We start from the raw sequence: 12,061 nt of genomic DNA on the forward strand, positions 1-12,061 counted from the left end.
TTTAGGAGCTTATAATTTTCATAAGCTCTACGAGTACTTTTTTGTCTACGGAACAAAACTTATGATTTGAGGTTTATTAAAAAGTCACAAGCTCATACTACTATAAACTCCAACAAGCTGCTGCGCCAAACACACCCTAAGAGTAAATAATACTCTGATTTAGGGTGTGTATGTTTATCTCTTAATTGAATAGTTAAGCACTGAATGCTGAACTATTTAGCATTCAATGCGTCTGTTTCTGTCCTCTGAATTAAAGATGGCGCTGAATGGTTCAACGTTCAGTGTTGAACCATTCAGAGCTCGAATTATTTCTTAACCATTAAACACCTAAAATTTTATAGAATCTTCTCTTTAATTTATATCATAAACACTTACATTAAAAACTATATCGTAATTTTATTCATGTCAAAGGTTAATAAAGGAATTTTGCATCATTCATATTATTCATTTAAAATAATTATCAAACATACTATACATGCTATAGTTATTCAGAAGCAACTTCATTCAGAATCTTTGAACCATTCACATTATAAACCAATTACATTATTTTGCTATTACTAACTATTGCATGTGTTACTAATTGTTGTTGCATCTTACATGACTAACTTGATCCATAACAAAAATGTAGGTGTTGTGTTATTAAAAGAAAACAGTACAAAGAAGATAAGTGTTACTAACATTATTCAAACAGATAGATTGTAACGAAAAAATTATTCAAACATCAAGCTTGCAACATAGAACCCTTTAATTGTTTTTATTGATTAGTGAACAAAAAGTATCTCATAAACGATACCAGAGCATCATATGAAATTGAGATTGACGATGCTATCGCAATATAACTTCGTATGAATATGGTCATAGGGTTTTGTTGAAGTAGCATTTAGAAGAAGGGGCTTTTTCCAACCTCTAAAGTTTTATGCTCTTTTACCATTCGAAACTTTTTATTAGATAGGGATTTATTCATAAAGGCTAAAAGCTCCAAAAATAGCTTCGTGCCAAACATGCCCAAAGAGAGTGTTGGACACCTTGAAACACGTACACACTAAAAAAACACACACTTAACCCTAAAGACTAGCGGAGCTTCAAGCAACTAATAGGAACCGCAAATAATGACACCCGAGCCCGGAAAGCATTAGAAAATGCCTGGAAATATAAGTAAAGACGGAGAACTATCAACAACTATCAATTACAACTATAAGTTAGCCATGAAACCTTTCAAAAATTTCTCTGCAAAATTAGGATCTCTAACAATTTTCGACTTGATTGACGACCTTCGCCATTTTTCGTGTAGGTGGTGGGGCAATGGGTAGAAATTCGTATACTATACTGTTTAAGGATGCTGATGACTTTACGTGGAAATTTCGTTAAAACAACTAAGGAGATAAAGGAATTCATAAGCCGAATAACAAAGAGGTAGAACGATCTGTGCTACATCGTTATTTGAAAATCCATGAGTTAGTTGACAGTAGGAGATTATGGAGATTATGGTTAGAATGTGCACATTTTATTTTGTTAAAAAGAGACTGCAAGAAGTTAGCTCGAATAATTTGACACATTTTATTTAGTTATCTATAAGTAAAGGAGCATATAAATATAATATTTGTAGATACATAAATAATAAATTAAAGAATTAACATGTTCTTATAATTAAGATGGCTAGATTAAATCTGATTCGCTGGTTTCCCCACGGTGCCGCTTGAGCACAGGTGTTCCTAGCTCGTCATCTGAAAAATAATAATAAGCCAAATGTGTAACAAAAGAGTAATTAAAAAAACCATATATCTATTCTCAAGGTAAAAAGATTGGATTGAAAGTTTACCAGAAGTTGTTGCCATGGCAGTTACACTTGAGTCACTTTGATCTTCACGGTAGCGCTTGATCAAAGATGCGGTATACGCTTCATCTACCTTCCCTATTTAAAATAAACAAAACAAGTATCCCATCATGAGCACAAAAATTATTTTTATAATATAATGAGACAAATTTATAATTAAATAATTTTTTTACAATAAAATAAATAAATAAATAAATTCAAACGGTTACACCATATATAACTAAAAAACAGCAGAACATACCGGTTGCGGGGTTCAAAACCTTGAAAAATGTCTTAGCTTGGTCTGCATTGGCTATTTTCTTAAATAACATGGCTTCATACTTAGTATCTAATAATAAACCATATGTAGAGTTAGTATTTCCAGCCTATAAATTTCTGAAAGTGGGTTCATATTAGCTAAGAATGTTGTAAAACCATAAGATCAAGGATTTAGTTTACTTACGACAAGTTGGTTGTGATGTATCTAATAGAAACGGTGGGGTGAAGGTAACCTTGGCGGGACATCGGGTTTCTAGTACAAGCTCATGTTGTTTCACTATCATTTTAGACGCTTTCTCATTCAGTTATATTGAACCTCCGGGCTGAGAGGAGGGATGGGAATCCGCGGTAAGCGAACAAAATCCATCTCATTTTCCATCGTTTTGTCTGTGGGAAACTATTACCAATGAATCAAACATCTGGGTGGAGATTATGTTTAAAACAAAATAAAAAATAAATAAAAAGTATAATGTATACGACTATTTAACTACAAAATACATGCACAGATATACATCAATTGTTCAAACCAGACCCTGCAAAATTGAATACCTATAAACACATGTAGAGTATTCATGACCAAACCCTAAATCCGGTAAACAAGATGATATATTAAACAACAATAATCTAATGAAAGAATACATAGAAAAATTAATACCTGTATAATTTCCTTTGCTTGCAGAGCTTGATGTAGAATGAGAGAGAAGACCCGTTCTTTCTTTAATAATTTCTATTTATATTTCTACTAGGGCAATGCCTAAGATAGAATCACGTTAAAAGTCGGCGATCTCTGGTGGTTAACGATCGTGTTGTATGCCTGGACGATGGATTTTAACCCTATTACTTTTGCGTTGCAAGACTTGGGCCTAAGGATTGGCCCATCTGACTCATCAAAAATCCATAAGGTTTCTGATTTGGGTCATGTGGATGTTGGGCTTGAATCTCCTTTGGAAGCTAATTTGGGCCTGAAGGCCCAGTCGGTCTGGTTGGTTTTGATCGTCATCAACCAGAGTAGCTGACGATGATGGAATTTTAGATGTTGTTTTACGGCACAATGTGGGTACCAAGGACTAACCTTCTTCTTCAACGGTGAATTTTCAAAGTGTCGATTCCGGTGTCTCTTTAGAAGGCAAGTGTTCTAGATTTTTCGAGGAAGCTACAAAAAAACTTTAAAGAGTGTTAAGATAAAAGAAAAGTGATTAATAGAAGACGGTTCCAAGTCAAAAAAAAAAAAAAAAAAAAAAAAAAAAAAAAAAAAAAAAACTATGGCTAAGACCAATCTCAACCATGACGTCGTCATGGGCATTTCCCCTCATAACACTCTCATAACACACCATTGCCAACCATGACATACTTTCTCAAATTATTATTATTATTATTATTATTATTATTATTATTATTAGTGGAGGACCCCGCGAATTCGCGGGGGTATGTGAGTGTTTGTAAAGAAATAATGTTTATGATTATTGTATTTAGTGTAAGTAGTTATGTTAGTTGTTCTGTATCCAATGTATGTACTTAAATTTAAAAACCAACCATATATGTCTGTAAAAAACTTTAAAAGTTGAACATAATATAAAATACTTACACAGTTATTGTAGACATATAAAAAACATTGATAATGAAAACCAAAAACATATTTATTATAAAAAAAAATCTAGAAGCAAATGTAGTTATCGAAATGCAACATAAAAACAAATAGAAAAGTTTGTTTGAGGCGTTTGCCTCGTGTGGTTGCACAATCTGACCATGTTTATTGTAGCACGAGTATTGCGTGTTAGTAGTGATAATGTTGCACAATCAGACCACGTTTATTGAGTATTGTAGCATGAGTATTGTTTCAGTAGTGATAATTTCCTTTGACATGTTAGTTGAAGACCCGCGAATTCGCCGAATTTTTTTAGGGATTAATCTGTGTTGAATTGTCAGAATAATTATATGTTGAATAGTAGAGCATTTCAGCATTTCAGCATTTCAGCATTTACAGTTGGACTTGTCCAAATTTAACACTTGAATACATGAAACACCGGATGACGATGCAATAAATACAGGATCAGTAGAGCATCCAACGCCTACATTGTTGGTTGATAAAGATAAATATTAAAATGTGTAGCTGAGATATGAAGAATACATATCAGTGATTCATAGTGATTCATATCAGTTATTGCTTTTAACATAGTGTTTTTTTTATTAAATTGTCTATAATACTTGTACTAACGATACTCCTATATCCTGGCATGTGGCGTTAGAAACAATGAGTAATGACAGGGAGATATCCAACATAAAATTCAATAAGAATACTCAATTTAGGGAGTAATGATTATGTTTTTTATTTGTTCAAGTACCATGTCATTGCTGAATTGCAAGCTTGTTGACAACTTTACCCATTACACTGACCCATTAATTCTGACCCATTACCAATGCCTTAAAAAAAATTATAAACTTTATAACACATTGACCCATTACACTGACCCATTAAATCTGACCCATTACCAACGCCTTTAAAAAAAAACTTTATAACAGCTTTACCCATTACACTGACTCATTTATTCGGACCCATTACCAATGCCTTTAAAAGAAACTTTATAACAACTTTACCCATTACACTGACCCATTAATTCTGGCCCATTACCAATGGCTTTTTAAAAAAAATTAAAAAGAAACTAAAAAAAAAAAAAATAATAACAACTTTACCCATTACATAAGAGCATGATGATGATGAACCACTGTCTATTAACAAATTTCTAAAGAAGGTGACCAAGACTAAAAAAGAATGAGGCAGTTGGAGAAAGAATACAGAGGAAGAAACTTTTGAGTTATCATGTCATTCTTCCCCATTTTTCTTATGCAATCGCTTTTCTTTTGAAACCATTTACTATGCCCTGCATGACTGAAACCCATCGGTTTGTCGAGCATAATTTCAAGAAGAATCGAATTGTACCAGGCACATGTATCAAGTAAAACTGAAAGGGAAATAATATAGCATATAGATAGATGAATTAAAGACGCCGTTACCTGAAAGGGCTGGTAATTACACCCACTCGACTGCTCAAATATGATGTAACACATGGCGTGTTAGCTCCTCTAAACTATTAAAACATTCTACTTGTTACAATAATAAGGTGGTTTTCCAGATGTTGAATAATCAATAATGTCTTAAAAAGCACAAAAAAAAAAGATTCAGTAAAGGCTCCATAAGACCGCAACACACCATAATTAATAATCAATATTATAGTGGTATTTATCACCCAATATAACACCAGTAACAGTATAATTAATAAATCTAACCCAAAAACAGTTTATGCACCTCTGATAAGAATATCACATGAACAGGAAAGGCTCCATAACACAGCAACACACCAACAGAAACATTTTAATCAAGTAGAACCAATAGAATAGTAACAAATAACTATGGACTGACTCAGACACATAAGCACAAGAGTACAAAGATTGGAGCAACCTCTGATATGGGTAGAAGCTCAAATTGAAAATATGGCAGTCTAGGTTATGAAAATGGATCATCATCTGTACTTTAAATATGAAGGGCCCTCTTCTACGATAAAACCAAAGAACAATTTTACCATAAACATACCTATCATACCTGAAAAAAAAAAGGACCAAAATCTTCAAAGGAACAAAAGTTAACATTTATCCAACCTTATCACTCCTTTGAATAAGAGAGTAGTACCACCATTACCATGCACTCTCACCAAAATCTCCAAACCTATGTGATTGTTATCATAAAATTGACACATTTGACTCAAGTTTAACCTGTGAAGACTAACAGCGTTGACTTTTAAAAAGACCAAATTGTCTTGACAATTAAATTATGATAAAACAATCAAAAAACCTACTCAATCTCCCCTTATAACTCCAAAACCCAAATCATGTCCCAATATGTACATCCGCCAATTCCAGGTTTCATAACTGCATATCACCAAGCAAGGTTGCCCATAAAAGGTCTAAATTATAAAACACCCAAACCACCCACCCAACCCAAGTGGATTTTTATTTGCAAAGTACAAAAATTATTTTTTATTATTCTCTCTAACCTTTTCAATCTTCATTCTCTGATTCCAGCCACAAAATACCCTCATTCTCTGATTCGAGGGGCTTTCTGAGGGAATAAACACAATTGTAGTTGAAGATCTTCATCAGACAGCTAGCTTTTTTAGATGGCACCAAACACATCATTCCACCTGCTAAGTCAGACCTCTTTTCTTACGTTCATCCCCTCCTTCAATTTCATTATTCTTTTATATGTATGTTCATCCCCACCTAGAGCTTAAATACAACTACACAAGAAGGGGATACAATGAGCCAAACATACAAATAAGTATAAACACATATAGATACATAATACACACAAATACATACATATACATGAATACATCCCATCAAGGGCTAAAATAATTAAAAACTTCATACCAAGACATGGAGTTTACTTTGAGAGTCCAACGATCCAAGGGCACTCGGTGTTGTGTTCAGAAGTAAATTGATCCTCTAACTTTGTTATATATATACGAAATACGGTGACATAACTTTATAAGTATTAGTATTTAGTATATATAATAATAACAATAAGAATGGGATTTAAGACAGGGTAAACATTGGAATCACTCACAGACGACTATTGGCCCGTTTTACCAACTGACCCGTTTGCAAACTTTATGTAAACCTCTGAATTTGATAGGTTATCGGATAAATTAAAACCTGTAAAAAGAAAGGTATACTTATTTCGTAAGGAAAAGGTTAAAGCGAATAGAGACCCAAAAATATACAGACAAATAGAACAGAGAAGCATAGGAAGAAGGTTACTTATCCTCTATGTAGACCGATATTTGTTAAACTGGATCAAATTTATGCCGAAAAAAGACTTTTGTTGTTTCAAAATAAGATCATCGATGTAAGGTTATTTTATCCTACAAGGGATAATACAATGAGACACGAGGAATATTTCAAAGGTCTTACTTAAGCTCCTTCAATGACATGATTTGACGAGAATTTAATCTACCATGATCAGAAGCTTCCGTTTTACCCCGTTTATATTTAAGTGGACAAAACTGGGTGATATTTCAAACTCTCATGGATTAAAAAGGTTAAGCTAAGGTTATAACTGCACATGAAGCGGCTCAAACATGTTGACCCATTACCCAACCCGTTTAGCCCTTTATATTATAATACCTTTAATCTGCTAAGTTGCTATTATACACACACTAATAAATAATTATATACATGTTATCAATCAGCAGTTTATATTATTAACAAATCAAGTACCTTTGGACCCGTAGTTAATACATGCTACTTTTATTTACAGTCACTTTGCATATAGTTATGTAGTTTTCAAATTACCTTAACATATTTGCGTAAAACTGTAAACATATGTAGTGGTACTACCTCTTTAGCACATATATGGCTTCACTTTTTGCAAATACACCGATTACACCATATTATTTTCCATTGTATGAAATAGCATCAATATCAATGTGAGAGCATGCTAAGACCCGTATCCACCTATAGATTCATCACCGAAAAACTCATTAATATTTTTGAAAGAGCATGTGCTTTATAGTGTAATGTATTGTAGCAGTAGCAGTAGCAGTAACAATTGATCTACCAATTGTTTGACACTTTTTTAAGAGCATGTGCTATAGTGTAAATGTATAGTGCAATGTTTGATGCACATCAAAAGTTTAATAGTATAAATTTTTTGACCCTGTTTGACTTCTAATATAGTTTAAGCCAAATTGAGTTGGTTTGATTTCAAGTTTAATTTGGATTGACCCAATTTGACTCGTAAGACCTATAATGACTTTTTTGACATAGTTTGACTTGTAAACTGCTCAAAAGTTTAAGCTACAAACATCACCAGTTTAATAGTCAACAAATGTCAAATGATAGTCAACCTATGTGAAATTAGTGGATTTTAGGTTAAAATGTGTTAATAGTGAACATATGTCATTAATTAAATATATGTTATTCAGAAACTTGCCTCATATTTGTGTTTGTCTGTAAGTCAGCTGCGCCATTAGAAGTCGGTACCATCCTAAATTCGGCATTGGCCTTCATAAGACAAAAACAAAGCCAAAACTAATACAACTTATTCGATAACTCTTCATGACATACGGTGTAGAACTTAATAATCGAATTCTTAAGATGTCTAACCTGAACAGGGGAGGCATCTACCAGACCCCGAAGTGCTAAATCTATCGTAGTGGAGTACACCTGTAGGTTCACGTCAAAAGTAACTTGTAATGAAGAGCACTTACCGCTGTTAATTACAATTCCAAAACACTAATCCAAACACCCCTAAGATCAGTTCAGTCATCAGTTCATATTCAAAAGTAACTTGTAATGAAGAGAAATTACCGTTGTACACTTCATAAAAGCACCGATGCAATTCACTTCAGAAATCCGTACATCAAAACCCAATAACATTCACAAATTTATGATTCAAAAGATGAAAAATACATTATGCAATTTCGTAAATACTTACCGATTGTAGTCAAGACATTAGCGCTTTCAAAAAACTTAAACCTTCCGTCTTCTATGTTTTGTCTGCTGCCACATATGACTAAATACGCTATCACCCTTCGATTAATGCATAAAACGAATTTTCAGGTTGAAAAATTCTTTTATTTTATTACTATCTTACTGAAATTGAATACCTCAACCATTAAAATTCATCTTTAATAAGACGATTCATCATCCTATTTCATATACTTTAGCATTGACGATCATCTTCTTTATCATATCTATTACAATCACAATGTCAAATCCAAATACTAACATCAAATTCTTGTATACATCCTCTGCAACCTATTTCACTTATGGTGCTTCACCCATAATAATATCATATCTATCCCACAATACATTTCAAATAAATATCAAAATTAAGAAAATGTAGGTCATTTATAATTATCAAACATTAAAGACAATAAAAGATTTGACATACTTTTGGATGTTCAAAGAAGAGTAGGTTCCTTTCATAGCCAGAAGTTGTTGTCGTAATGCGTATGAGTCCATTAGAGCACATCCATCTACCTGCAAATTAGATGTCACATGCTCTTAAAAATAATATGTATGATACAAATAATAAATTATATATGCTCAATAAATTAAGTGTCTACACCCTTGTTACAGATTACACACAACAGTTTCATCTCAACCAACTTTTCAACAATATCTAACAAAGATGTATAAGATACTAAGATTAATATATATGCTCATAGATTACCCACAAGAGTTTAGATTGAACATTAAAAATTATTAGACTTGTTCAGAATCTATTATTGAAAGAGATTGACTCATACTTATCATATAAAGATATAGAGTAAAAAATTCAAGATAGCATGGACCAAAAGGTATAAACATGTCTTACCAAATATATCATTAGACGATAAACTTCATTATTGGACTTCCTCATAGTTGACAACCCTATAAACATCTCTCTGGGTCTGGAAAGCATCACTTTTACGTACCTTAGGTATACGTATATGTGGATCTTAAAATCGTGTTCAATCAAACGGACCGGGTAATCTTGTGGGCCTACACAAAAATTTGATAGCTCAAATTGTTCACCTTCTTTGAAGCGTCTTCAATATAGGTCATCCCTTGTTTGTCGATCGATGCTCTTATTTTATTCCCCTGCAAATATATCTCAATCGTTGATTTCATTTGTATTGTATATAGTAGGCATACATAACCTACAAAGAAATGTCCAAGGAAAGTTCCACCACATAATATTACAGTTTGACTAAATGACGTCAAAATTTTGTGGTTATACCTCCCTTTGACTCTAATTATCAATGCGGACTCTTGTAGTAGCCAACCTCAAAGCTGCACTACAATTAGACCATTTTAACCGACATAAGACACTATTTCAAACTAACTCATCAAACAATGATCTGATCACCCCCTGCCCCCATCATTTCTAATCTTCAACTATCCATTTTAATTTAAAAAAGTCAACAAAATTTTGCAGCAGTTTCATCTCCAATATATATGACCCAAGAATCATGGGCCAAGATCAATATTTTTTCCTGTTACACTTCATACATGTTTCAATACTACCAAAACCAACACAACGAAAATCTAACTAAAAAGATACAAAACCACAAGGAAGAACAAATGACTAATATATCACCTAGTCAACTAACACTTGACCCACCTACAACATCAGCACTCATCGGCAATTCTATTAAACTTTTTTGCGATAAACCGATCTCCGTTTTTGAAATAATCCTGACAACATCAACATCAATCCATATTCATTCCTAGTTATTAAATTTAATATTTGTGATCTTCAAATTTTCATGACCACCTAAATTAAAAAGTATCAAACTTCAAGAAGTAACCAATAGAAAGTAAGCTTAACTATAATAATCAGAATAAAAAAAAAAACTAAAACAAATAAATGAAACCATTTACATACAGAATAGTATTTGAAACCCATAGTATCCGAATCCAGTACCGAATCCAAGTGTTACTAATATTTAAGGAGTATTTTTTAACACTTGACGGTGTTTTTTTTACCTGAATAATAGAAAATCAATCAAAAATATACAGACTACGATATACATATATTTACTACTACGATATACGTATATTTCCTACAAGTAACTACAAACTAATTAAAACCTGCAAACTAATGTTTCTTACATACTGATAAAAAAAAAAAATTATTCACACATCCACCAAATGGTCATCACACATGATTTATATACCTACAAACTATAGTTGAAACCTGCAAACTAATCTTCCTTGAAATATCGATAAAAAAGATATGTTGCCTAAAATCAAAGATAAGTCAACCTAAATTTGATCCACCTATTGGGGTTTACCAAACAATTGATATAACTAATTAGATCACAGAACTAATAAACCAATGTTGATAAACTTAGTGTGACCATAAAATTAACAGTTTAGTCCTTAAACTTAGTGTGGAATGAAATGTTGAACTGAACATGATAATCATTACACTTTAGTATTCAAGTATGATACAATATTAGTCCAGACATACTTGAAACATTATATATTCATTCAAGCATTTTAACGAACACTTGTTGTGCAAAGTTGTGTTCAGTATATGCATTGACAAACAAATAGAGCATCGTTACTAATCAAAAATCACTTAATTCATATTAAGCGCATACAGATGAAAAATATGCATATTAATCCAAAATCAAAATGACATCACACGAATTTACTCTTGAAAAATTAAAATCACTTAATTCGTTACCTGCTCTGGAGAGACGATGACAGTATCAACACCTTCATATAATAACATGAACCCTAATCTACGACAACAACATCCGATTAATATTGTTGTTTAGTTTGGATCGAAATCAGACTTCATCTGCAGCGTTAGGTCCACGTTATGGATCTGAATTTTGAGAGTAGATTAGGGTTTTTCAGATGATTGAAGCGAATGAATTGATTTTTATGGATGAGAGAATTTTGGGATGTTGAACGAATGAGAATGAGATTAATAGAACCCCTAAAATTGATTCTAAACCCCGCCCGTATGTTTTTGTTGAGGGCTATTTTTGTCTGTTTAGATACTAATCCGGGTAAATCACGTGATTAAGGGCTTAATTTAAAATGGATGACTAGGATCAGAGGTGGTTAAAATATTGGATGGTTATGATTTATTTTTAAGGGGATTTTTCACTCTATTGTGTGTTTACTTTAATATATATAATATAAATATATAATATATATATATATATATATATATATATATATATATATATATATATATATAGAGAGAGAGAGAGAGCGCGAGAGATTATTATTATTATTATTATTATTATTATTATTATTATATAACAAATAAAAAATTGTTTTTGAACATCACATTTATTAAACAACAAAGGTTAATACGGTTACATTTTTTTTTCCAAAAGGAAAACGACATAAACTTGAACATAAATTAAAAATTACATAAACTTAAACATAAAAAAAAAACTA

The 12,061-nt window shown here is 32.2% G+C and overlaps 1 long non-coding RNA gene across 10 annotated transcripts in view; it reads right to left on the bottom strand.

Annotated features, from left to right (window-relative positions):
• LOC139851938 (uncharacterized) overlaps positions 1–11,575 on the bottom strand; it is a 74,288-nt gene extending 62,713 nt beyond the window's left edge. Inside the window, exons 1-7 of one of the 10 annotated variants that reach the window (XR_011760823.1) lie at positions 11,331–11,575; positions 9,471–9,736; positions 9,045–9,129; positions 8,255–8,948; positions 8,082–8,152; positions 7,487–7,603; positions 5,359–6,384 (exon numbers count right to left, since the gene is read on the bottom strand). This is a non-coding gene — a long non-coding RNA (uncharacterized lncRNA). Of the gene's footprint in view, positions 1–5,358; positions 6,385–6,675; positions 6,803–7,486; positions 7,604–8,081; positions 8,153–8,254; positions 9,134–9,470; positions 9,796–9,875; positions 9,936–10,523; positions 10,625–11,330 lie in introns of those variants that run through there. The other 9 variants (XR_011760824.1, XR_011760817.1, XR_011760821.1 and 6 more) reach the window with 9 other exon arrangements.
• Positions 11,576–12,061: the final 486 nt, after the last annotated feature.

The sequence above is a fragment of the Rutidosis leptorrhynchoides genome, chromosome 6 (genome assembly GCF_046630445.1).
Source record: "Rutidosis leptorrhynchoides isolate AG116_Rl617_1_P2 chromosome 6, CSIRO_AGI_Rlap_v1, whole genome shotgun sequence".
NCBI classification, from domain to species: domain Eukaryota; kingdom Viridiplantae; phylum Streptophyta; class Magnoliopsida; order Asterales; family Asteraceae; genus Rutidosis; species Rutidosis leptorrhynchoides.